At 45.2% G+C, this 25,680-nt stretch overlaps 1 protein-coding gene across 1 annotated transcript in view; it reads right to left on the bottom strand.

Annotated features, from left to right (window-relative positions):
* Nucleotides 1-19,544, bottom strand: part of CCDC92 (coiled-coil domain containing 92) — a 100,310-nt gene extending 80,766 nt beyond the window's left edge. Inside the window, exons 1-2 of the mRNA XM_088064835.1 lie at nucleotides 19,288-19,544; nucleotides 2,717-2,861 (exon numbers count right to left, since the gene is read on the bottom strand). The gene's annotated coding sequence lies outside the window, so the exon portion shown is untranslated. The remainder of the gene's footprint in view (nucleotides 1-2,716; nucleotides 2,862-19,287) is intronic.
* Between the last annotated feature and the right edge of the window lie 6,136 nt (nucleotides 19,545-25,680).

The raw sequence follows: 25,680 nt of genomic DNA, 5'->3' as shown, positions 1-25,680 counted from the left end.
AGCTTCCATTATTTAAGCTGCTAGCAGGTAAAAAGAGCTGCCAACCTGCATGGAAAAAAACATCCATCTATTTCCCATCTGTCATATTTTCTCAAATCCATTCCACATAAATCTGAATACACACGAGACAAAGTATATACCACTGGCCTCAATTCCACTTCAAAAATATACAGCACGACCAAAGACAAACCACAATCCCACAACTGAGCACACATTTCAGGACACATGCGCTATACAGCCATACTTTCCTTTACTGCTACAAAGAAATAATTTCACCAGTTTTGTACACCTGTGTTTAGTGATTGCTAGCTGGGTCTCACTCCAAGATTCTCATCACCTTTAATGACTGCTGACCCTTAAGAAAACCAGCAAAACCCAGACTGGATTGGGTCCAAATTTCCAGGACTGCAGACCAATAGTGTCTGGTCTATATACAATGGTGCCTGTAGATTTTAGCCCTCTGAGTGACACTCTGTGATGCAGACAGGAGACAGCAGTGGAGTCTGACAGCTCTCTTGAATGGCTACTGTCTTCCCTCCAATCCCTGCTAACCCAGGCCCTGAGTAGTGAAGGAGGGAGTTTCTTCTTAAGCAATGGAAAAGAATTTAAGATGAATAGTTCCAGCTTAAACCTCTGTAAATAACCAGGAATGGGTAGAAACTTTAACAAATCCATCAGTAAAATGACTGTCCATTGACAGATAAAATATTTAGGTGAAAATCAGCACCTCGCAATGTAAGTGGAAGACAGATTACCTCACTCTGATCCACTGGAAACAGAGACAATCCATTTTGGTCTGAAGAAACTAACTTAACAGTTAAACAAAGTGAAGAAAAAAATTAAATGGAAATGAGTCGAGGCTTTTGTTTGAACCAAGATGCCTCTTAACTGTCTTGGCATGAGCAGTGACTTTCCCAAATCTCTTTACGCTGTTTATTTCTAAATACCGGATGTCTGGTTTGCTCGGAGCGTGTGTGTGTGTGAAGTATTTGCCTGACTTGTCTGCCCCAATGTCACAATCACAGCACAGACTTGAAGAACTCCTGGCACAGGGAGAAAACACAGAAAGCAAAGGGTAGAAGAGAGTATATATTACATTTGGAACTGCTTTTCCAGTAATATGCACTAGGGCTCTCCTCCATAGCAATTTGGGAAGTCTAAGTCTTGCTGTGGTGGTGTCACCTGGCACAGAGAGGCAGAAGGGAACCAGCACAGAACCTAGAGGTGAAAACTCAGTTTGGCTCCTCAGAGAAGCCAGTGGTTTTGTACAATACCCAGCTGTGTTTCTTCAGAAACCGTTCCTGTGTTTCTGGGGACAGGTTTTGCAATGCAGAAGAAAAGCTTGTCTGCCCTGTGGGACACTGGCTTCTCACAAAGGGTTTGCCCAGTGCAGTCCCCAGCACTGCACAGCCCGTGAGAGCCAACACTGCAGAACCATGTGACATCACAAGGCTTGTTATTCCATCCTGCTCCTTCCAGTACCCTGACAGAAGAAGCTGTGCTAATTACTGCTAATCAATTGCAGATTTTGTTTACAAGGATCTGATCTTCAGCTTCATAACAAAACCACTGCACCTAAGTTGAGCTAAAGGTGCTGATCATCTGCCATCAACGAGGCAAGAGCTGGCTGGGTAGGAACACCAAGCCTCTGTCTCCTTCCACATTTAAGAGAAAAGCAGTGTTCCTGCTGTTGGGCTGCTGCCAGAGCTATTTCCTTCAAGTGAACCTACCGTGGACAGCAGACCTGTGCAGTCAAGAATTTAACAAGCCAAAATGACTCCCATGATATTTGGGCTACCAAAGACAGCCAGCCCAGCCCAGCAGGTTTCCCCCAGCAGCTTGCTAAGCTGTCAGCCACGGATGCCCCTTGCTGTCTCCACACACAGGCTGGCAGCACAAAGGGCCAGGCACGCTCCTGGATTTAACAAACCACAGAAAGCCCAAACCAGCATGACAGCGGACACAAACAAGAATGTAATTAGTGCTGGATTATAAATCTCTGGCTAGGTACCTGGAAACACTTGCATTGTGAGAGAAAGCAACAGCCTCGCTCATGGCATTTGGGCTTAATTTAGGTCACGATTACAGACAGGGTGCTCTGAGCTGGCAGGGGTCAGATGGCAAATCAAAAACAGGCTCGTATTTGTCTTGCCTCCTGCTGCTAGCCTCACCTTTCCAGCCCCACAGCCCAGACAGAGGCAAGCACTGTTCTCCTCTGGCCAGCTGGTGAGCAGCGAGTGTGGTGCAATTCACGCTTGCTCTGCTTGCACTGTGTCTGTCCATGGAACAGGAGAAAAGACAACATAGTTGGGTTTTTTGCTCTAAAGAGCATTTTAAATCAAGAAAGCAGAGAAGTCCAAACCCAGCAAGTGGAGTGTGCAGGTCAGCTTCTGTGTGGGGCACCTGAGTTGAAGACAGGCCCTGCACAGCCTTGTTATCAGAGAACCCAGAGACAAACTTTTGAAAAGACCTCAGGGCAGCTCTGAAGCTCCAACTCACAGCCCAGAATGTTTCTTGTCAGACAGGGTGACAACCCAAAGCGTGGCAGATCCAAGACCTTTGCTGGCTCTCAGGCACACGCCAGTGAGTAGGATCTGCAGTGAATTTAGAAACTCCCTGCCATCCCCAGAACCACACGGTGCCAGTTGGATCTGCAGCCACGTCTGCCTGAGCAACCTCCCAGCCCTGACAGAGAGAGGAAGGAGCCGTGACTCACCCAAAACTGGAGGGGAGGTGCGAGACTCCAGACCTTGGCATTCCACCTCTGGATCCTGCATCCCTCCCAAAGCATTTCAGAGCTGGTTTTCATCCTTGCTTGAGTGGGATCGAGAAGCCAGGGTCTGACAATCCAGGAGGCAATCCTGTGAACAGAGTGAGGAAGGGACTTTTAACAGGAACATTAATAAATGAACTGCCTTTTCAAAGGGCCAGACGGTGTTTGAAGTGTTAATGGTTGAAGGCTACCGTATGATTTAAAAGCTTGCTGGTGTGGACACTGGCTGGCTTTGTTTGAGGTGGTTTGCATTTCAGGCCCACCAGCTCTCATTCATCTCCAGAGAGGCAAATTTAGCTGTCACTTGAACTGAACCCTGACTGACACTTCATGCTGATTTCCTCAGGAGTTTGGTGGCTGGTCAGTCAGTCCTGGCAGGAAAGCAATACAAAACTAGCTGCAAAGGTTTGGATCTGATCTAAAATCCCTCTGAGTCCCTGCAAAACATTCCTCTGATATCAGTAGGTTTTGGATGGGGGCCATCACAAACAAGACATGTGCTAAAGTACATCACAGTTATTTCTATACAGGAGAGAAAAACAGGTTTCTGAGGGAAAACTAGCAGCTGGAGAGGGGAGTGGGAGTCTGGTCCCTCAGGAATAGCTTGTGCCTCAATGAATGCCATGTTAGCCAAGGAAGAACAATGGTCCCAGCTTTCCTATCCTGGCCTCTTGGGCACATTTGGGCTTCTGCCAATATGCCTGGAGATTCTTAAGTGCAATCAGGCTCCAGTTTCTCCTACCAGTTTGCAGATATCCTGCCACCTGTAGAATTTTACTCTTTAACCCCACACTATTGTGAATAGGGCTCTGAAGTACAACAAGCAGCACATCAGGAATCAGGCAGCCCAGGTTTTCCTCTGGCAAAGCAAGGCAAAAAAAAGTTATTCAACTCAGCTCTTTGAAGCTCAAGATAACTTCCAAAGAACAGGCAGCTCAAAATAAAAAAACTTCCACTTGAGAGACAGAAGACTATTACTACAACTAAAGCTGTCTTGAGGCAGAGTGGGTCAAGCACAACCACCTCAAAGCTCTTCTCCCTGCCAGAGTGCAGTGTCAGATGCTTAAGGAAGGCCTTGCCAGAGGAATCCGTGCATCCTTTCAGCAGTTAACAACTGGGCATCAAAACTTTTTGTGCACATGGGCTGTAGGACAGGATTTGTTCCTTAGTGCTGTTCTCTATGGCTCCATTCCCCATGGCTCTGAACTCAGCCAGCATGAAAAGGATGCTTCCTAAACCTGGGTACATCAGCACTCATGTGCCACAGTCAATTATTTCTTCATCAAATGGTTCCTAATTATGGGCAGTCGCTTAAGTAAGTGCTTACGCCTGGCAAGGCAGGAGGTCCAGGTTGTCTCAGTGCTCTCAGAGCAACGTGGGGCTCCTGGGAGAGTCACACACGAGATTGCAAAGGGAAAGCACAAATTGCCAGGCAGAAGCCAAGCACACAATCACAGAATCCACCAAAGGTGGGCACTGGTGAGACCCACAGCGTGTGAGAGCACATCTTTCAGGGTACCCTGGCTTTCAAAGAAACAGAGTTTCATCTGGATGGGTCCATGACAATGCCAAGGCTGCAATCCAGTGTGCTAAGAAGGACTAGATTAAATATATCCATCTTTTCTCCCAAAAGATGGAACAGAACAACTCCACAAGTAGTTCATTTGCACAGCCATTTTACACCTGCAGTCACTTTCCCCCCTAGATCAGACTAGGTTAGGGAGGGACCATATGGGTCATACTGGTCAGGCCAGCAGGTGGGAGATTGCTGGGAGTCTCCTCATTTCATTTAGCACAGATGATGACAAGCTGACTACAGCTTTGGGTCTTCTTACAGAGAGAACTCTAGGCAGCTTGTGAGAAATAGACTCATGACATTAAATACCAGATGGTTTTTTAGAAAGATGACACAGTTGGGAGAACAGCCCACTGATTAGTTTTGAGCTGCATACGACCATACACTCTTCCTGTCTGCAGCCACTCAGACCCTGTGGCAGCAGGCAAATGCAGCTTAAAGTATCATTTTTTAGCTATTAAAAAGCTGACAGTTTTTATCTGCCAGCAATTTTTCAGTAACAAATTCAGTAACAAATTCATCAATTTTATTCACCCAATAATTATCGGTGTGCAGATCACTTATTGGGTATTTGAAACCCAGGTGCTTTGCTGTGGCCATGTGAAGGGCATCACTCAGGTTCCTGAGAGAATCTTTGTGCTGTGATGACTTGCAACCCCCCTCTAAAATATACAGAAAAGGTAATATTTTAGCCAATCTAGGAATGCACTAGAAGTACACAAGTAATCCAGTTACAGGAAGGAGCAGGGCAGATGCCAAGCCTGTCAGGGGATCAAGAAGAAAGCAGAGATAAATGTAACTCATGTGCTTTAAAAATAAATCAATACAGACAATCCTTGTTTTACTGTTTTTCCCCCAACATGGTAAAATATGCAATTAGCTCATTTACAGATCAAGAATTGATGGTTTAGGGGCAAATTTCTCCTTGTTTGCTTCCCTTCACTCCTAAAGGTTGAAGTTAATGGAAAAGTTACTAAGAAGTTTCTCATTTGATGTGCCTTCTAAAGTTACATAAATTTCAGTAAAATCAAAATGTTTTCTGAGAAGTTTTCAATCCCCTCCAGCCCCTGTCAGCTCCCCACACCTCCCAAACAAATCTGTGAAAAATGATATTCGTGGTAAAATTTCCATTTGGATAAAGAACATTTCATTAAGGAACAGAATGAGACACTGAATACAAAGTTCAGACCAATTTTAGTTGAAACATTGGCTACATATGTTTTCCCACATTGCTTTTCTTCATCTAATTTCTTATTATTTTTCTGCATTTTATTTTTAATGGAAAAAGATGTTCTGATAAAAAGGACTTAGAGGTTCCCAGGTTGAACCATACAGAGGTTTTGTATCTCCTGGGTCCTTCACAGACCAGGACTCCGTTTGTTTCAAATATGCACTACCATTTATTCCAAATAAACTCCATGAATCAATCTGTGTAATAGAAACCAGAAAAGTTTATGCAAAACAAATACAGAAAGTCATAAATACTGCATTTAAGATGTCATTTTTGTGGCTGGTATATTTCTAGGATGTGTTTTTACTGTTCGTGGGATAAGTTTTTCAGAAACATTAAAATCTTTCCTCCCTTCCTTTCTCTGTAGGTTTATCCCAAAGAAATAACGAGCTGAACTCTATAAACCAGCATTTATTAAATCCAAATGGGCACTTCATCTTACAGTAGCTTTCAATATAATCTATTTGATCTTTCAAAGTAGTTGGAAAATTATTTCAAGGGGAACTTTCACAGAACAAATTAACTTGAAAGAAGAGAACATTTTATACCCCAAAGAGAGAGGAAAGCAATTTCCTCAGTTTTCCCCTTTCTGGATTCCCCTCAGCCCAACTGCAGATGCACAGATTTGGAGAGACAATCTGGGGCTGCTGTTGCCTGATCTTGGCAGGGATGCCAGAAGCTCACAGAGAGCAGAGCCACAGGCTCGTGGGGCCATAAGGCTACAACCATGACAAGTTCTTCTTTGGGGAAGCTCCAGATTGCAGAGGAGATGAGAAGGAGCAGACTCATAGAAACTAAAAATGGTTTGCTCAAGCTGCAATTAAAAATCTACCTCTTAAAAGTTACCCTCTGTATTTTTAGAGGGACTTTATTTCCTGCCTGCTACAGCTCTTCAAAGTGCTTAAGTCACTAGATAAAAATAGCACTGGGGCCATAACCTGTTCAGCAGATCCAGGCACCTGCCAGTTTGAAGAATCCAAACATTAAGGCAGTAAAGGGACATTGAGAGGGTGGAGCCCCAGGATAGACGGGTGTTGGGGTGTTCCACCAAGAGCTAAATCCACCACTTGGCAAACATGATGTCCCTGTTCTCTCTCCAACAGCCCACTGTTTCTCTTTGGATTCATTCAGCTCTTCCAAGCATTGAAAAAAAAAAAATCTTTCTGAACAAGTTTCTTAAATTAACAGCAGAACACTAGGAATCTTCGTCCAGTCTAAAATCCCTGTATGAATTTTCTTCATCAGACCAAAGTAAAAATGCTAATTTTCTCTGTCTCCATGCAGGTGGAGGCTGCAAGAACCAAACAGAGAATGAAACTGGGAAGGACTAGGCATTTTGGGTCACAGGGGTGTGACAGCCAAAGGAAAAAAAGACAAGTTTTCTGTATGAATGTCAGAGGATTTGGAAGTAGCCTGCCTGAAGCATTTCATCCAAGGCCTGAATCACACCATTCCCTACAACACACACTGCTGAAGGTTTCTGTCTCCAAAGTCTGCTGTCCTACATTCCCTTAATGGCTGCCAAGTTTACCTGAGGAATGCTAGCTTCACTATCCTAAGATGTAGTGAAAAAAATTAAGATTTTGAAAGGCTTTAGAAAAAGAGGATTCCCTTAGTGTGCTCTTTCAGAGATCAGATATTTGTTTCATCCTTTTGGGGAGGTTACAATCTCTATGTTCTTTAAGCTTTTCTGTAAGCTGATTTCTTCTTTTGGGCTGAATTACTGATAAAGCCATACAGTACTGGGAGCTATAACACAAGAACTGAACTAGTACCCACCAGGTTTTCTTCCACGGCTGCACAGTGAGGTAGGGAAGGGCTGAGGAATACTTTGTCCTTATATTAGAGGTGAGGAACCTGAGGCATGATGTGAGGACAAATATGTGATTTGGCCAACATCAGAAAACAGCCAATGGCAGGTTGTGAAAGCCTCATTTTGGTACCCAAGCAATAAATGCCTCTCCTGCTTTAGTAATGATAGGGGTGTCTCTTTGATCTCTGCCCTTCAGTGCTGGATTGCAGACAAGCCTTTCTCAGATGCCCATGAAAGCTTTAAATCCCACTGAGCAATACAGAAACCCTGCTGGCAGATGCACACAGAGAAGAAATTGCCAGCACACTGGGCACAATGTAGGATCTGCCAAGAGCACAAACTCCATCACCTCTCACTGGGCACCTACTTCCTCCAGCACCCAAAAGCCTACACAGAGCCAACAACAACCAAACTCCAGACAGGAGCTACCCACTGGCTCAAGAGAAACCTCAGTTCACCTTTAACCACCTTGCTCAGCACAAGTAATCTTTGTCTGAGCTAAGAGCCACGGCCTGGCACTTCTCTCTGGGCCAGCTACAAAGCTTCCCTGTACTCTACATAACCTCCCAAGAGAGACAAAATCATCTGCTGCTCCATGTTTAACCCAGGCAGGTGGTTTTACCACAGGCTGCTCAGTGGATGCTGTGTTCCACCCCAGAGGGGGCTGGATTTCATCTATTTAAAATGGGAGTGGGGGAACAGACAAGGGAGTGAAGCAATGCTTTTATGATGTGTTTCCTGAAGGAATGTTGGAAAGCCCAGCTGACATTAAGGAGTCTCCTGTTCCCCTGTCATAATTAAAAAATAGCTCCCCCTCTGCTTATTTGCAGATCTCTGAGTAGTCTTTCCTAGGAGAAGGAGGATGCAGAACTGACAAGAATATGACAAGACCCATTCCAGGAGAAGGGATCCACCAAAGAGTTGCAGGCCATGTTGTAAAGTTATAAAACTAGATGGCTGGAGGAGACAAAGCTCTTCAGGACATCTGACCTCCCTGCCCCAGTCAGGGAGCTGCAGTCATTCTAGATCAGGGCATTTCAAAGGGAGCTGTGCAGTCACAGCCTCCAAAACTTGCTGCAGCCGATTTTGAGAAAGGCTGTTGACAAGGAAGAGAACTGTAATAAATGGGTTACTCCTGTGACAAGGCACAGAACTATTTATAGCAACCTTGAACTCCACTGCTGGTTAAATCTACATGATGGAGAGACACCAAACAAGACATCCCTCCTCTTCAGGCAGCTGGATTAATTCAGCAGAGCAGAAAGCATCCACAGGGAGCCTGATACTGCTGTATGTTGACCCAGGAAAGGGGCAGCACAGCATGAAGCTCAGCAGAGCCTGGAGAAAGTCTCTCCTAAGAGCATCTCTAGACATTTGCCCTTTTCCATTACAGTGAGGAAAATCAAGTAAAAGAAATTTGGAGAGCCTTAGATGGATAAGAACTCACCCAGAATGGCTGTACATGGGCCAAGGTTCTGCAGAAGAGGCTAATGATGTTTTGGGATGGGAATGCAGAGAGGTAGGGGGGTGTGTACCACTGGAGGCATGGGGCTGGTGAGTGGCCAGCAGGCTGGGTGCAGGTGGGATCAGTGAGTTGCCATGGGAGCACTGCCATGCCATGTTACAAAGCATGGGTGGGATGTGCAGGAGCAGGAGGGGTCCAGGAGCAGGAGGGGTCCAGGAGCTCCCTTGTGCAGCTCCTGGCAAGCTGCTGGAGGGAGGAAGCCTGCTCCTGCAGATGCAGAGGAGCTGTCAGGGGACAGAACACTCCTCCCAGCTCTGGCAGAGACTGTGCAGATGCTCTGGCCAAGTCACGTTTTAACAGCCCCATGCCTCAGTTTCCCCAGCTGTAAACTATTACAGGGATGTTTTGTGGCTGAACGCAGCCCATACTCACAAAGCAAGCAGAGCTCTTTGGATAGATGATCCCAAGGAATATAAAGCATTTACTTGAGATTTTTTTCCTGTGCTTCTCTCTGATCTTTGATGCTGACACCTAAATAATTTACAACGTGAAGAAGGAAGGAAAAGACCAGAAGCAATCACACCAAAGCATCCAGCCTCCTCCAGGCATGGCTCAGGAGTTTTGGGGAAGGAAGGAATGTGCTCCCACCCCACCCCTTCATCAGTCCCTCTGCATGATGACATGCAAGTGCTTGTTGATCAGTTTATGGATCTGGGGACTGACAGACTTTGAAGTCAGAGCTTGGCATCCCCTGTTATATGCTGGGACTTGAAACGATCAAAGCTGCCAGCATTTTTGAGGCCTCATGAATGAGCTGCACTGGTAATGGGAGCTCAGAATTCAGGATTGGCTCCTAATCTCCCCAAGAGCGTCACAAGCATGAGCACACATTCTGTGGGCAATTTGGTGGCCTTTCAGTGTCTGCATTCCATGCTGTGAGCAGCAGAAGGAGGGCACACTATAGCACTGCACACATTGCACTACTCATCGCTGTTTCCTAGAGTGAAGGATGCATTCTGCAAGCAATTCTAGGCAGGATTTCCTACAAAGAGGCACTAATGACAACAAAAACGTTAGCTCAGCTTTTAGATTCCAGCTGGAGTTTGCAGATGTGGTAGACAGGGATAAATACCCTCTTGTTTTTTCAGAGGAGTGACTCTTCTAGGTGGAGGGACTGCACTTTCTTTGTTACAGGGTCAGATCCTGGATAAGAGCTGTTTGGTGTCCTAGTCCTTTTTAAGTGAACATATCTGAGCAGGAGAACAGGAGAAAGAAAAAGAAGGTATAGAGCAGCCCTGAGGGCACAACTGCCTCTCAACAGTCAGAGTGACCCTCTTTCATGAGGCATCTGGGACACAGATACGAGCTGCTTCCAGTCTGATGTGGCTGGAAGGGGCAGAGGGCAGAATCCACGTGAGAAGTTTTACAACCTGAAGCCTGAGCGTCAATCTAGCAGCCTACATGATCTGTGTGCAGTGCACAGGTATAAATCAAACTCCTGAATATGAGTTTTCTTTGATTAACATGTCCAACAACTTCCTTGCATTCCTTGCAATGCTCTTTGAAATTTGAACAAGCAAAGCTCTGTCCCAGCAGCCCCGTTAAATTGTCTGGTGGAGAGAGGAGCAGCAGGAATGCAGGCTGCTCAAACAGCCTTTTGATAGACCAGACTTGCTCAGCTCAGAAATGCTGTCTGAGTGCAAGCTCCAGCTACGTGCCCAGACTGCTCTGGTCTGCCCTCATCCTGAGGTCCTCCTTGGGAGGACTATCAGTGTGACAGCAGACCAGACCTTCACTGAGTGCCTGCCCTTCAATTCCAGTCTTGCAGGTTTTCATATATACAGAGCCCCCAAAATCACACCATCATCCACCACCAGGAAGATATTTGACATGTCAAGAGTCTAATCCTGGGTTGTGACATTCTGTGTTGCCCTTGTGACCAAAACTCTCATGTGGTTTTTCTGGATTAATACATATTAAGCAAGAGCTGTGAATTCCCAGACTCCCCAGACACTAATTCAGCCTGTAAATGAGCCAGGCAAGGGACCACTGAGACATCGCCACAAACACCCTTGGAGTTCTTGCACACCTCATGAGTATAGCTTATCAGTGTCTGTCTTAACTAGGAAGCAGTTATAGGCTGTAAAATTCACATCACATATCCTGTTTCTGAGAAACTGTTCTTGGCCCAGAAGTTAGTTCAAAGGCACTCAAGTCCCATGCTTGAAATTCAAGACCACCTCTCTGATTTCTCTCCACCACACGGTGAGAGGATCAAATTCACCTTTTGCTGGGACTTAGGTTTTTTTTTACTGAAAAACTATTAAAGACTGACATGCTGTTCACAGAGATGTCACAGGTCTGGACTCACTCTGGGCTTGTTGGAAAGAGGCCTAAAGCTTTACAATGCCCACCACCAGTGCAAAGTCATCTGCTTGAGAGAACTCATTATAGTAAGTCAGACTCTACTAAAACCAGGAAAACTGAATTTGTCTAAATGAAAAGGTCTTCTGAGAGCACTCAAAGATCACAGTTAGCATGAAAATAGAGCACATACCTGAATTGCCTGGGTCAGCTGTAAGTGGAGCTCAGTGCTGTTGTTTCTCAATGCCTCAGACCCACAGAAACTGCAATAAGAAACCCGTGGGGACGGGTCCCACTGTGCTCAGACCTGGATCTAGCTCAGCTCTCAGCCAGCAGTTCTGCTGCTGTTTGGAATGGCAGCAGCTCCCACATTTTTGCACTGCAGACCCTCAGTTCAACACCTCGAGCGCCAGTGGAGACACAATGCACACACATCTCTACAGCTCACTATTCATGGACCTCTTGTGCTCCTCACTGGGGCACTGAGTGATAATTTTACACCTTCTAAGAATCCAACAAGGCATTAATAATTCAAGAGTCACTCAAGTGCTCAAGTGGCACTCAGAGTTGGCTGAAATAAGAATTTACAGTGATGGGCACCACCACTCCCTCTCTTTCACCTGAAAACTTTAAATACACAGTTTGGCTAGAAACCCTTGAAGAATTCCAGATTTTTTGAATCAGAACTGAAATCAGAATTGCTTTCATCAGGCAGCATCAAACTAAAAAGGTCATTCAGAAGTCTTGTGTGATTTAATAAATGTATATAATTTAACTGCCTGGGTTTCTTATTAGTGAAGTTAATTGCTGTATTTTAGTTTTCTTGACATTTCTTAACTAAAAGCATTCTTTTTCTTTATGAGTCAGTCAGCAGGTGTACACATAACTTTATGTCAACATCTGATTACTACTTATTGCTCATTTAACTCAGCAAAATATAAAAATTGGACCATGTCTCTAGGAAAATAAATAAAAGGAGAATGTTGTGGAGTTAGAGCAGAGAGGTTTTTTTTTTTTTAAATCAAAACAGGAGAGGTTTTCTTGAATATTTTTTCCAAGCACTGTTGTTATAGGTGTTTCCTGAGGAAGTGACAGACTTCCCCACATTCCATGACTTGCACCCTCTAGTTTCTATTTTTTTTTCTTTCAGTACAGAGTCCAAGAGGTACAAGCAGGCCAGCACAGTGGACAGTTATTTCACTTTGCTGCTCAAATGAACTGATAGGAAGAGAACCAGACTTCTTTGTACTCCAGTAAAGCAAAGCAGGGCACAGAGGTGGCAGTGTGCTTAGTTTTAGGCAGGTGCTTTGCTAAGCTGTGGCCACTACAAGCCACACAATCCCATCAGTGAAATTAAACATAATTTAGTTATTTTTATGACTGCACTTCGGTGCAGGGCTCCTGCAATTGGAAGCCACCTGGCTGGGGATGGGTTTATGTTCTGCATTTCCAGAGCTCCCTGCTCAGCATGGTCAGGGCATGAGAGGGCTCCTGGGGCTCCACAGGAGCTGCTCCAGCACCATGACCTTATGAAGGTCCCTTGAGAGCCTGGTTTCAGCCCTTTGTTGCCACCAACAGCCAACACACCAGTCCTGTGGTGGGCAATCCACTGCATAGGAGGTGGAATGTGGAAGGGCAGCTCTTTAAATTGGACAGTGATGGACCCAATTCTTCTTTACTCCACCCCAAGATGGTGATCCCAACAACTTCACATCACTTTTCACAGGAGAAGGTGACAGGTTCTGCACCTGACCCACAAACTCCCCCAGTTCAGGGTGGAGGGAACTGCATTTCTATGGTTGGTTTAGCTCTTTTATACAGAGGAGCAGCTCATAAAGACAAAGCTTCAGGCATGTTGAAAGCTTTAAAGAAAGGCAGGTTCAGATCAGCAGTGAGCTCTAACCCACATGTGCAGATATGTAGATTATCCTCTAAAATTAACACCTAGGATGGTGCTCATAGCTTTGTAAAGAAAAGGAGAGAAGCCTTAGGTAGCTGTGCTGGTTCTGCTATGATTGCGATTTAGTCGCTAAAATTTATTATTTGACTTTTCCTTGTGTACATGGATTTAACTTTACAGTATCACACCTCAGTGGAACACGTCAGCTCAGAGGCTTCACTGCATCTCATGTTCAGCCAGTGACAGCTTCAGGAGGACAGGCTGATCCAGGGCACAGGCAAAATGTTCCCTTTAGGACTTTGTTGCTGTGACATTCTCAGCAGTCACTGTAAATCTGCTGTTGCTTTTCCTCCCCTCATCTTCCTCCCCTTCAAAACCCAGCATGGCCCATTTCCCCTGGCTTTGCAAACACCTCTCCCAGACATTTACAGTGCAATATTTAGCAACGGGAAGTTGCTTCTTTGGCAAGTTTCCAAGCTGCTAAATGAGAAGTGCTGCAGGAAGGCGATGCTTTCTCCCACTGGGTTAACACCCTTCCCCTCAAGTGTGCATAGGGGGGCTTGAAGCCAAGTCTTGTTTCTTAGATACTATGAGTAATGAGAGCTCATAGAAAAGCTATTGCAAGGCATAAACTTTGGTTTTCATGCATAGAAGATTCCACTTAGGCCCAATGCAGAATATGTCTGGGCAGAACACAGGCCCTGGTGCCAGCTTTATGCATCCTTAGCCAAGAGCTGTCCATGGAAATGACCAAAGGAAAGTGTCAACAGTACACAAAAGCACTAAGCTGTAAATCAGGGTAGAAAGCAAAACGTAACTTTCTGTGCAAACACAAAAGTGGGTAGCAAAGCTGCCCTCTGGTTTTACATTGACACACCTGCTGCATTGCTCAGCATAGTCACTCCAGACTATGGCACCAGCATTCCTGAAAAAATCAATCAAGTCAGCAAACTCCACCTCAGTTGAGGCTGCTAGTTAATCAGAACAGGGGCTGCACAGGCAACAGACTTCCATGGGCTTTTACCATTGTTCCTTAGCCAGCATTGATCAGAGAACTAAAAAAGGTTGCCAAGTCCTCAAAAGATTTTAGTGTGAGAGATGCAGACCACATGTGCTGGATGGTAAACAGCTCTTGAGGATCAGAATGAAAAGGTCTTTATAGTCCAAGCAAACAAAAGTAAATGCCAGAATCTAAATGAAACAGAACTTTCCAAAAGCCTGAGGCTACCAAGATTTCAGAGCTGAAAGTGTAACCTTGCTTGTTTCTTAGAAAGACCTAAAGCACACCACATTATCAAGAGAGATGACCCTGTGCTGTTCCCAGCAGGGCAGCAGTCTCTTTTGATTCTCATCTCATTTCCAAGCACCCATTTGAGCAAAGTCACTCCATGATATTGCTTGAGCCTCCTGTTAAAGCTACCTGCAGTTGGTTACTTTGTAAGGGGGTAGGCAGCAGAGAGGAATATTGTCAATGAGGCAAATACCATTTATACCATTTAGTGAATACAGCAATCCAGCCTAAGTCACACCATCAGAAACACGGTCCTAACACATAGAAAGCTTTGAAATACTTTGCTTTTCTGCTTCAAAAACATGTATGCTAAAACAGAGCTGAAAGCAGGAAAGAGTTTGAGACCATAAATCTGAGGACCAAGTAAAAGTATGTGGATTGGAAAGGACTGCAATTTAGCCATCACAGTCTGGTGCTGCTGGGTATGTAGAATTGTTTCATAAAGATCCTTGGCCCTGTTTCAAGCATCCTCAGAAGCAGATCAGTGAAGCTTTGTGCAGAAGACTGCCTAGAATTTTAACCCAGTTGGGAACTAAAGGCTCCTGCAGGATAAATCCTCAGGCAAATGTCCCACTTGGCCCCAGGACACGCTGCCTCTGTGAAGGCTGATGAATGCCTGCAGCTTTGAGGTTAGACAGATTTGGTTTATTTAAACTAAAGTTTTGGCTGCTGCAGCATAAACCTACTACTGCTCATGCAGTCCTGGGGCTGTGCAGGGCTGCTTCCCCCACTTCAGCACAACTGGTGCTGTGGCTGCCAGCGGCTGCTGCTCCAGTTCCTCCAAGGGTGTCTGCTCTCTGCAGATGGCTCTGCAGCACCACTGCCATGGAGCAGGATGAAATGCAGCCTGGCAGCCTCCTCCTAGCCCAAATCCCACCCTCCCTGGCCCACTGCTGTCGGTCTTTCCCCATCTCAGTTCCTCTCCCAGTGCATTAACCAGCCCTGCCTCGCTGGTTTCAGTGATGCTGCTCTGTTTATTCCAGGATGAACACACACATCCAATCTGTTCAGAAAGTCTCAACAGCCCTGGCAAGGCAGGCCTCCATCTGGAGTGTCCATCTTTGCTGCCTTCAGCTCTGGAGGAGCAGAGAAGTGACAACAAAAAGCATCTGAATATCATCCCTTCTAGCTACCACACGGGTCAGCAGCCAACGTGTATGACCTGAATCACTGGCTTCTGTTTTTTTTGGGTTTTTTTTAGGTCATTCAGGAAAATTCCTGAGATTTATATATCCAGACTCCAGCAGGGAACTTAGTTTATGTGGGCAGAGTCATCCCAAATCAGGTGCAATATGAGGCACAGGACATGGGAAAATGCAATGTCAGTAGAAAGGCTGAAAAAGATGCTTTGAGATTAAAGATGCTTTGACACTTGAAGCTCATCCTACACAATCCACACTGGTACCACATAGAGAATACAATCTCTGTCTCCAAATCTTTAACAAATAACACAAACCAACGACGAGAGAGTCCACAAATTTGAAAAGCTTGTAAAGCAGCACCAACACTTTAGTTCTTTTATGGCCCTATAGGTAAACAGAAGAAGCATGGTACACCTTGAGCCTCTTTTATTCCCCTTAAGAAATTCTTTCCAGTGCTGTTTTACAGGTTTGCACAGCCTTGCAATGAACAGACACCCCACAGCAAACCAGGCATTTAAAAAACACACTAAGCTACCATGAAGTAAATTACTGACTTAACAGCCAGGCACCTACAGGTATAATTTGGTTTCATTTGAAGAACAAATTAAAGCAGTGTGCATATTAGCTGTGAGTCTGCAAGGGGGCAGAAAAAGACAGTTTGGAAACTTTCCAAAGTGCACAAGATTAAAGAGGCCCTGCCAAAACAGCTCCCAGGAGACAGCAGCCACACCAAGAAGGAACAGCTCCCAGGGAGAGCCAGACCCACACCCAGGTAAAACTGCATGCAGGCTCCCACCAGAGGGGCAAGGGAAGGCTGCATTTGACCCCTAAACTCCAAAGCAGGGGAAGATTTGGGTCAACAAGAACATTGACAGGGACAGAAAAGACCAGGACACGGTGAGCAATTGGATGGATATTAAAATGATTGGGTCATAATGCTCTTTTTCTTTATGTCCTTTCCCTAAAGCCCAGGGAGAGCCATACAGACTTCCCTCTCCCAGTATCAAATCTAGCACTTCAGTGTATTTTAGGGCTTTACTAGTACCTATCACTTCTGTTAAATCCCAGTTCCAAAGGCTTAAGTGGGAAAAACATGACCCCAAAGCACTCATCAAAACTTTCTTACAACAAAGAACACCACCACAGTGACAGCATGTCTCAGGCCACAGTTTCATCAGATATACAACTGTTGCTATTGCAGGAATATTTGACCAGATCCAGAGTCTGCTCAAAGGGATAGGACTTGTTTCCTTACTAGCTTAGTCTCCTTTACCCACACCTCTTCTGCTTACCATCTTTTTGCTGCTGCTAAAGAGGAGAGCAAAGGATGAAAACAATCAAGCAGCTGAAAAGGAAAATAAGGAACAGCCACGGAGGGCTTCAAAGTTAAGCAAGGAAGTAATTAGTGGAACAGCTGAAAGAGGAAGGCATCAACAAAAGGCAAAATGGTAAAAGAGTCAGATGAAAGTGGAGAGGGATAATGAAGAGACTATTAGCAGCTTCAAGGCTGGTCTTGGATGCTATCCTCCAGTTATTTTTTCCACCCTGTCCCTGGAGGAGTGCCTTTCCTTCAAACCACTTGGATTTCTGAACTCTGTACTGCTCCCTGCCCACCCTGGTCGGGGTCCAGATCTACCTGCTGCTTTCCCTCTTCTGACTCTGAAGGCCACTGAAAGTCTCAGCACTTTCCTTCCTCAAACAAAGCACCTGGATATCAGCTGTATAACCCAGTCTGAGTCAGGCAGGGAATGTTCTCTCAACAGCACCGCTCACACTCCTGCCCTGCGGAGTGAAAGGACGCAAGGACTGTGCTGAAGAAGGGCACAGTCAGACCTTTGGAGCAGGGGAACAACTTGACATGAAATCCTGCTGGAGCACTGCAGAGGGAGGCTTGGTTGGTGTCAGTTCAGAACATGAGACTGTAATAATATTTGCCCTCGGTTCAACTTCATGTGCTACGTACAAAAGCCTCTGTTTGAATAAAGGAATGGCCAGGGAAACATGAACTGAGAAGAGCCAAGAAACTCAAAGCAAAGTCCCAATTCTTTTTGTCTGGAAATCTAACTGTTTTGGAAAGAAACAAAAACACACCGAAGGTAGACAAGGAAAGCTCAAAACACATTTCTTGCTGAATTTTCTCAGTTTTCCTTGATGATATTTAAGAAGGAGAGAGCAAGCACATGTGTGTTCCACAGGGTTCAAAATTATGCCCTTTTTTTCCCTCATTCAGGGAACCAGTCTGGCTGTCAGGGCAGCCTGGGTCTCCTGGATAAATAAAATCACAGTGTTTTTTCATAGCCTGCAGGGTGGGAAGTAAAAAAAGCAGCAGTCAGGCTATTTAGGCCTCACTCTGCCCCAAATTTGACCTGGGACAAACCACTTGCTCACATGGCTAAGGAACAGTCATAAGGGGACATGTGCCACAGCTTTTGCAGCCATCTAAACCAAAACAATGGTGAACTATCTCCCTGACACCTTTGCTTTGTACATTTTGAGGGTTGCTGTGCAGCACATTGAATGCCAGGGCCTTAAATGGCACCGAATCCTGGCACTCCAGAAAAAAAAAATATAAGCAGATTGTCAAGAGAAGTGTAAACATGGTTGAAGGCCAGAGGGATGTCAGGATGTAGTAAAGTATTTCTCCATCCCTCACCTTTCAGCACAGCATTCAGATACCAGCCTTAGCAGCTGCTAAGACAGACTGGTCCACTGAGAGATGTTTGAGCCTGTACATACCATTAAATATTTTGGTTTGGTCATATGAATGCTGGTTACCAAAGCTTTCTGGGCAACTAAGACCAGTACAGCAGTGCTGAAGCACCGATATTTAGTTTTTTCCAGTTGACTCTGTTTTTCCAAATATGTTTGAGAAGGTCCAGGCAGGCTTACCTGCCCCAGACACTACCTCCTTCTCCTTGAGGTGTATTTACCCAGATGGCAGGTGGTTTATATTTCAGAAAACATTCAAGTAGGAAAACATTTGTACAGGCAGGTTCACCTCAGAGGAGTTATTTTCCTTCTCCCCTTTTTGGTGGGAATAAAGGGCCTTGCAGCAGACCCTGGAGCTACTCACTAGCTACCCCTGTGTGCACGTGAGGCCACGCAGAGCCAAGGCACGGGTGGGGGACATCTGTGCTGCCAGTGCCAGGGAGGCAGAGTGCTGGGGCATTTGGCACTGCTAGGCTGAGGCAGGAGGGTGACATTGTGGATACCTTGTCTAACAATCCAGATATGACTCAGATATGCACACAAGCTCCATACTAGCTGCATGTATGATTTAATTTTTATTATTATTATTTTAATGTTAAAGGAGAGGGCCTCAGCCTTCTGGCCTCCGGAAGGGTTGAAGAGGGCAGGTAACCTGAGTCAGCTGTAGCAGCCTAATGAACTCAGTAATGTGTCACCAACCCATGAAGCATCAGCTCTGCAAGACTTCTCCAAACACCTGCTGCTGCCCGCAGACAGAGGGAAAAAAGAGTAAGTCTTGAAACAGGCAGAGCCTGAAGCAGATCCAGCCAGGAAAGTCAGTAAAGCCTGAGAGTGCTGTGACCTGAAAGGACACAATTATTCACAACAGTTCCTTTGCTAACTGGGCATCTTCTTTCTGCATGAGGGCTTGTCAGGGAGCACCAAAAGCCTGCTGCTCCTTTCAGGAGAGGGAGCCAAACACCAAGCAGAGTAACCAGGCCAGCAGTGCCAGGCCTGTGCCAACCAGCCCCAGCCCCAGCATACCTGAGAGGAGTGAGCAGAGCAGTGCAGGTGGCAGCCAACTTCACCTGAATCCACAGCACAGGCTGGGAATTCAGGGCAGGGTCAGACACAGTCCAGTCATCACCAAGCTCAAGGAATACCCAGGGTCAAGACAAGAACAGCCAACAATTCAGGAACCACATCAACAAAATCCATGGGCAGACATCCCTACAGCACAGCTTGGAGAGAGGAGAGCCTCAGGTCTGAGCTGAGTTGGAGTCAAGGACCCACCCCTTGGCACAGAGTGTGGGTGGAGGCCCCAGGTGAAGCTCTCAGGGCCACTGATGCTCTCAGGGCAAATGACCACCTCAGGTGTGGCTAATCAGGGACTGCAGCTTATCAGGGACAGCAGCAGGACAAGAAGGAAAACACACAAGGACAGATTTCAGTTCTTGTAATGGCAGTTTGTGCTATGAGCAACTGAAGAGGGGTTTCTTTATGTAAGGCTGAATGAAAAAGATTTTCTTATGTGAAGGATTATTTTCTTTTATTAATTAATCCTGCTCTCTGCCAAAGTCTGCTGCAAAAGAGCAGGATGTCCTGTGGAAAAATGAAGCACAGAGAGGCTCCTATGACCCAGCTAGTCCAGCCACCTGAGGGATCCCAGTCTAGTGCTCTGTTACATCATGTTGCCTTTAATTTTATTTACACGTTGCTCCCTGTTCTTATAACCCAAGATGTAGAATCTGAAATTGTCTCCTATGTTTGCTGAAGTTTGGAAACTGGAAGCAAGCCCTGTCACTGCAGCCTGTGTCTAAAGAGCCAACTCATTTGTCTTGTCGGTAGCTTCTCTCTTTTGATCCCCAGAGGTATTCACAGTGCAGTCTCTTTCCAGAGATGACTTGTTGCAGTTTGCTTTGGTTTGAACTAGGCTTTGAAACTAGTGACCAGAGTGCACAACACTTCTGCACAAGAACTTGAGGAAACAGCAGGGTAATTTATGAGACAAACTACTAGTCTTCAAAGGGTAACACCTTTTCAGCAGAAATCCCTTTTCTTCAAAGGAAAAAAACACATTTTGCTTTGTGAACTTGCGTTTTTATAGATACGCATATAACAAACATTTATTTTACACCCACCATGTCTATGGCATGATGGGTGTGTGTAGAAAGGAACTGCCCTCAGAATGTTGGAAGAGATGTTGTCTGAAGGTGGCTGCTCCCAACCCATGTGCAGTTTAAAGCAGGACTGTAACGTGCCCTGTGGAAGCAGCCAGCGAGGGCTGGGCAGTGCTGGAGCAGGAGCAGACAGGAATGGAACCTGTGGGAATGATCTGGCAGCAAGGAGTCTGCAGGGGAACTCAGGCAGATAATTAGAAGGACACGAACGGCCCGGAATGCCCTGGTGTCCACGGTAATGATCCCAGTCCCATCTTTCCCTCCACATGTTCCTTGGAACAGCTCCCTCATTGGGATTCTAAGGAAAGCTGCATCTTTACACAAAGTGCCTTCTTCTGTGTGCTAGGACAATGAAAATGGATCACAGCTCTTGTTGGAATTAGTCCTAAGGTGGGAACTCAGCCATTCTGGAGCACAGATGGGGTCAGGTCAGGTTTTTCCCTACAAACAGGAGAAGCCATGTGGTTTTCGTATAATTTGGAACGTTTTCTTACAGAATGAAGATTGATTAGATGCCTGGAGTTCCCCAGAAACAATGTTGATAGTGTTAGCAGCCTGCACACCACAAGAACCCATTCATAAAAAAAAAAAATCCTCATTTTAAAATTTATTTTTTTAAACTTTATGTTCTTGGAAAAAGAAGCTTATTGAGTAACTATCAGAGTTCCTCTTTCATCACCTTGTCATAAATCCCACAGGCTCTGAATTCCTTTAACAATCTTTCAGTTAAATTGTGACCTGCCTATTCTAATAAATAAATCTTTTTTTTCTTCCCCCCCAAAAAAGCTGGAAACATCCAAGGAGTTTGTTACCCCCTCGCCCTTGCCCTGAGTTCTACTAATTGAGACATCAAAGCAGATGGAAAATCAAGGTTGTGCCTGTACAATCCCTGGGCATTAACCTTTCTGTTTAAACCATTTTCAAACAGGGCAATTAACTTTTGCCAACACAGATCCCCCTCTGAAGTTTCAGCCATACATTTTTCTATCACTACTTATGTGAAGCATGGAACAGCTGCTGCCTTTTCCCCTGAGGTGGCTGTTCCCTGAGGGCAGGTAAAGTGTTCCTGGGTGTATTTTGTGCAAACTGACATCCCATCCCAAGCCAGTTCCAAACCATGGTGCAGCTCTAAGGTGTGGAGACTTTTTTATCATCTTCACAAAAGCTGACAGGTTGATACTGCAAATTGTCAAGGCTGGAGATGGTATTGCTGTCAAAGGTAAATTAGAGAAAAAGCTACCTAAAATTCACAGACCATAAGAGTGCATTTAAGTAAAGATCCTTGGGCAGAGAGGAAGCAGTGTCACCTTAACTCCACTGGACCAGGGCTTTGCTTCCGTATGGAGCCCTGCAGATAATTTAAACATTTCAAAGAAACACAAGAACATCTGCATGGGGGCTGTTCTGTGCTCTGCATTTGCCCCATCCTGAACTAAATCAGAAAGCTCTGCTATGGAGCAATGTCTAATTCACACTGTGCCCCATGGATGTAAACATTTCACTGACATGCTGAGAAAAGATAATGCCAGGCCTCCCAAGGGCCCCCAAGGATGCACAGCATTTTTGTAGCTGGTTGGACATGGTAACATATGTGTACCCATGTTATATGGAGCAAACAGGATGCATAAATGAGTGTTGCCCTTGGGCAAGAACAAATCAGGTGGTGCTTGTTTTCTCCCTAATTTGCTGGCACTGTTGTTCTGCTGGTGAGCAACCCCAGCAAAGCCCCCTGGCACATTTTCACTCATATTTAGCTCAGGCCTCTGAACACTGAACATTCAGGAAGAGACACTGAAATGGGACCAGGCTTCAATGAAAAGCTGGCCCCTAACACACACACACACACACACACACACACACACACACACACACACACACACATTTAAGTTCTCTATGCAGCAAACACATGATTGTACTTAGGACAATATGCTGCTCCCAAAAAGAGTTTGCAGGTTTCCTTGTAGAGGGGGTGGTGGCAAAGTGCCAGCAACAGACATGGCTCATAAGCTTAATTTCTCCACAGTTTCTGCCTCTCCCTGTCAGACAGGACAGTCCCATTAAACCAGATGCAAAATACAACCTTAGGCTAACTGAATGTAACGTGTCCCTAGAAGTACCAAAGGACCTGGATTGAACACTGTAGATTCAGAAAATATCAGTGGTACAGGACAGAAATATGCATCTTTCCCTCTTGAGTTATTGAAGTACTTCACATCCTTAGGCAATGCAGAGTGGAGGTGTGACATACTGCCGGTCCAGAATGTGTCCCTGATGTCCTTCAGCAGGGGTAATTCACAGTAAGCCACAGGACATCTAAGCACAACCTGATTCAGCCAAGCATTTTTGGTGTGTGCTTCAGTTCTTCAGTGACAGGGAACCAGTGTGTGATGCTCACTGCAATGTCTGACCACACAAGGATCTGAAACCCTGCTCCAGCTTTTAGAATTAGCCTGTTTGACCAGTGGATAATTAGAAGTGACCCCCACTTCTGGCAGGAATCCCTCAAAAATATGTTTTTTCAGGACTGCAGTTCTTCACTGCCCCACATGCTGCTCACATTCAACCTCCAGTGACCCCCACCCACTGCTGAGACCCAGGAGATTTTGCTGGGTCTCCAAGTCCTAGAGGAACAGCCTGGCCATCATACTCAGCTTGGGAGGCACAGATGAACACCAGAGCTTCTCTCCAAAGCTTCCTGGCAGGCTCTGATTTGGAGGAGATGGAGGGAAAAAAGAAATTTGAAAACACCCTTTCCCCTTTCAGAGCAGTGAGCTGGAAATCAGTCTGCCTGCCAGCTCTTGTGGTGTAGTTGCCAGGCAGTAGTACTGCTCTGCAGGCCAGGATCAACAAACTACACATTTGTATTCTCACCAGGGCCAGCATTATTACTGCCACAACTTAACACCCTTAAACTGGGACTGCTGCAGCTGAGAGATCTGTCTTGGGAATCAGGAGAATCACAGCAACCAGTTATGAAGCACCCAAAGAAAAGAGTGGTGGCCATAAACCTCATGGAGAGGGCAAACTCCTTCTTCTTTCTTGACAGAAAACAAAGTATTTGATACCCAGGATAGAAAAAGATAAATAGGAAGGAAATAGACCAACTAGTTGAAGATGGAGCCCTTTGGATGGACTTCCTGGTGGCTTAACCACAGCCACCAACATTGCTCCAGCAGGATGTGGTCACTAGCACTGTCGGAATTAGGACTGACATCCACCACAGTCTGTAGGCACAAGCAAGCCCACTGCCACCTGACTAAGGGCCTGTAACTTTCTCCACCTCTCTCCCTCATGTGGCCACTTACACAGCCTCAGCAAGTGACCAGTTACTTGTGTTCAGCCAAGGGTTCATCAGCCAGCAAGCAGCACCAGACACAAGGAAACCCTTGTGCCAGTAGAAATAAAATTGAGATGCTGGAAACACTTTGCTTTTTCCACACACAGATCTGACTCAGGTCATTTTAGAGAGCTGGAGTGAACTCCAGGTGAAAGGGTTTAGGCATGGTAATTACAGCATGAGATTCCCTGTCAGAATTTCAGAGCGATCCCTTCACGGTGCACAGCAATGGTGAATGGCAGGATAGAGATTCATTGTTACTCGGTGTTTTCTTCTCACCTTGGACTCCTGTGAATGCCTCAGATCATGGACAGGAGACAAAAAAGGAAAAGTGTAAATTCTGTGCTTTGACCAGTTTTTCTTCCCTTCTGGCACAGCCCCTTTTGCTGGCCCCCAAACTACTGCTGCAGACAAACTGCATCATGGAGGGTCCTCTCCATTTCCTAGGACTGAGGATGACAGTCTTACATATTCCAGGAGCTATTACTGCTGAAAATCTTCTTGAAGAGAAAACCAGATCATCCCTTGAGACAACACCTTCCATCTCAACCTTCCAGGGCTGATGCTTCACAGGAAAATTCTTCATCAAGAGGTCTTAACATTGAGCTTGTGGAACATCATCTTCTCCACTGTTTATTTCAACAAGCAGCTAAAGATTCTCTGGCCAGAGAGGAGACCAAATCACCTCATCACCTCTCTAACAAGCTCATACCAATGTACCATCATGGTGACTCGAAAGCTGAGGATGGCTCCAAATCAGGATTTATTTTTAGGTTCCAGACTGTGCATGCTCTTGCCAAAAGAGCCTGGTCCAAAGTTTATTCAAGTCCACGATAAAAATGTCTAAGGGCGTGAATGACCTTTGGATCAGCTCCAAACACTGTGCACTTGATATTAGCACTGGGGCTGGCTGGGGATTCCCTTTGGGAAGACTGCCCAGTCAAGAGGCAGTTTTCACAAAATTGAAATTTTCAGGGAGAAAAACATCCTGATTTTAAACCTTCTTTTCTTTCACAATAGAGAAATAAATATACCCTTTTTAATTTTTTTTTTCAATTAAGGAAAGTCAAGAAGAAATATTTTCTTCAGGGCTATTTGGAACAAAATCAGAAACTATGTTTTGGTTTGAATGTGTTCAATAAACCATTAAAACCTCATTTTCCTGTAAGTACACAGTCTCACTGGGCTGTGGTTTAGATGTCTCATCTTTCCTGCAGGCTGTTTCCTCAAGGACTCCATCTGCCATGGTGCAGAGACTCTTAAGGTCTGTGAGACATGACAGCAGCTACACATTGTTCCCTGAAAAAATACAGGTATTAAGTTACTTCATGAGAGCTGCTAGAAGGAAATACAATTCAAGGCTGATGTTCAGCGTTGAGTGGAGTAAAAGCAAAGCTTTTAGGGTTAATTGAACAAACTAAAGTGAAATACATAAATTTGGAGCATACCATACATTTTGATCAAAAAATGTTGGAGCAAAACTTATTTCCCTCTGCAGAGCAAGATGGTTTGAAATTTTATTCCATGAAAAATTTGGAAACATTGGTGTTTCTTGACAGCCAGAGAGAAAAAGATTTCAAGAGAGCAAACCTCCCTTTCACTGCACTGCTGTTATTAAGAAACCAAGAGAAATAAGGAAGGAAGATGTGAGAAGCTCACTGCTTTGTAGCTGAAAAGTTCTGCAGAAATGAGCACCAAACAGCCATGCTCTGTATGCCTTCAAAATTCCAGGATCCTTTCACAGGATGACATGCAACACACTGGGAAGGGGAGATTAAAGAATGCCCAGTTGATGAGAGAGTTTTGAGTAACCATTTTCCTGGATACCTCAGCTCACCATGGCAAGAACACATCTCCAGGGCTTTGTAGGTTCTCTTGGATCTAATTTCACCTTCACAGCATCATTGTCTTTCCTGGAGC

This window comes from Pseudopodoces humilis, chromosome 20 (assembly GCF_049639895.1).
Source record: "Pseudopodoces humilis isolate 2021_Gansu_Grassland_sample_001 chromosome 20, ASM4963989v1, whole genome shotgun sequence".
NCBI lineage: Eukaryota > Metazoa > Chordata > Aves > Passeriformes > Paridae > Pseudopodoces > Pseudopodoces humilis.
Note: the sequence above shows the minus strand (reverse complement) of the source record. Positions and strands in the feature narration are given on the sequence as shown.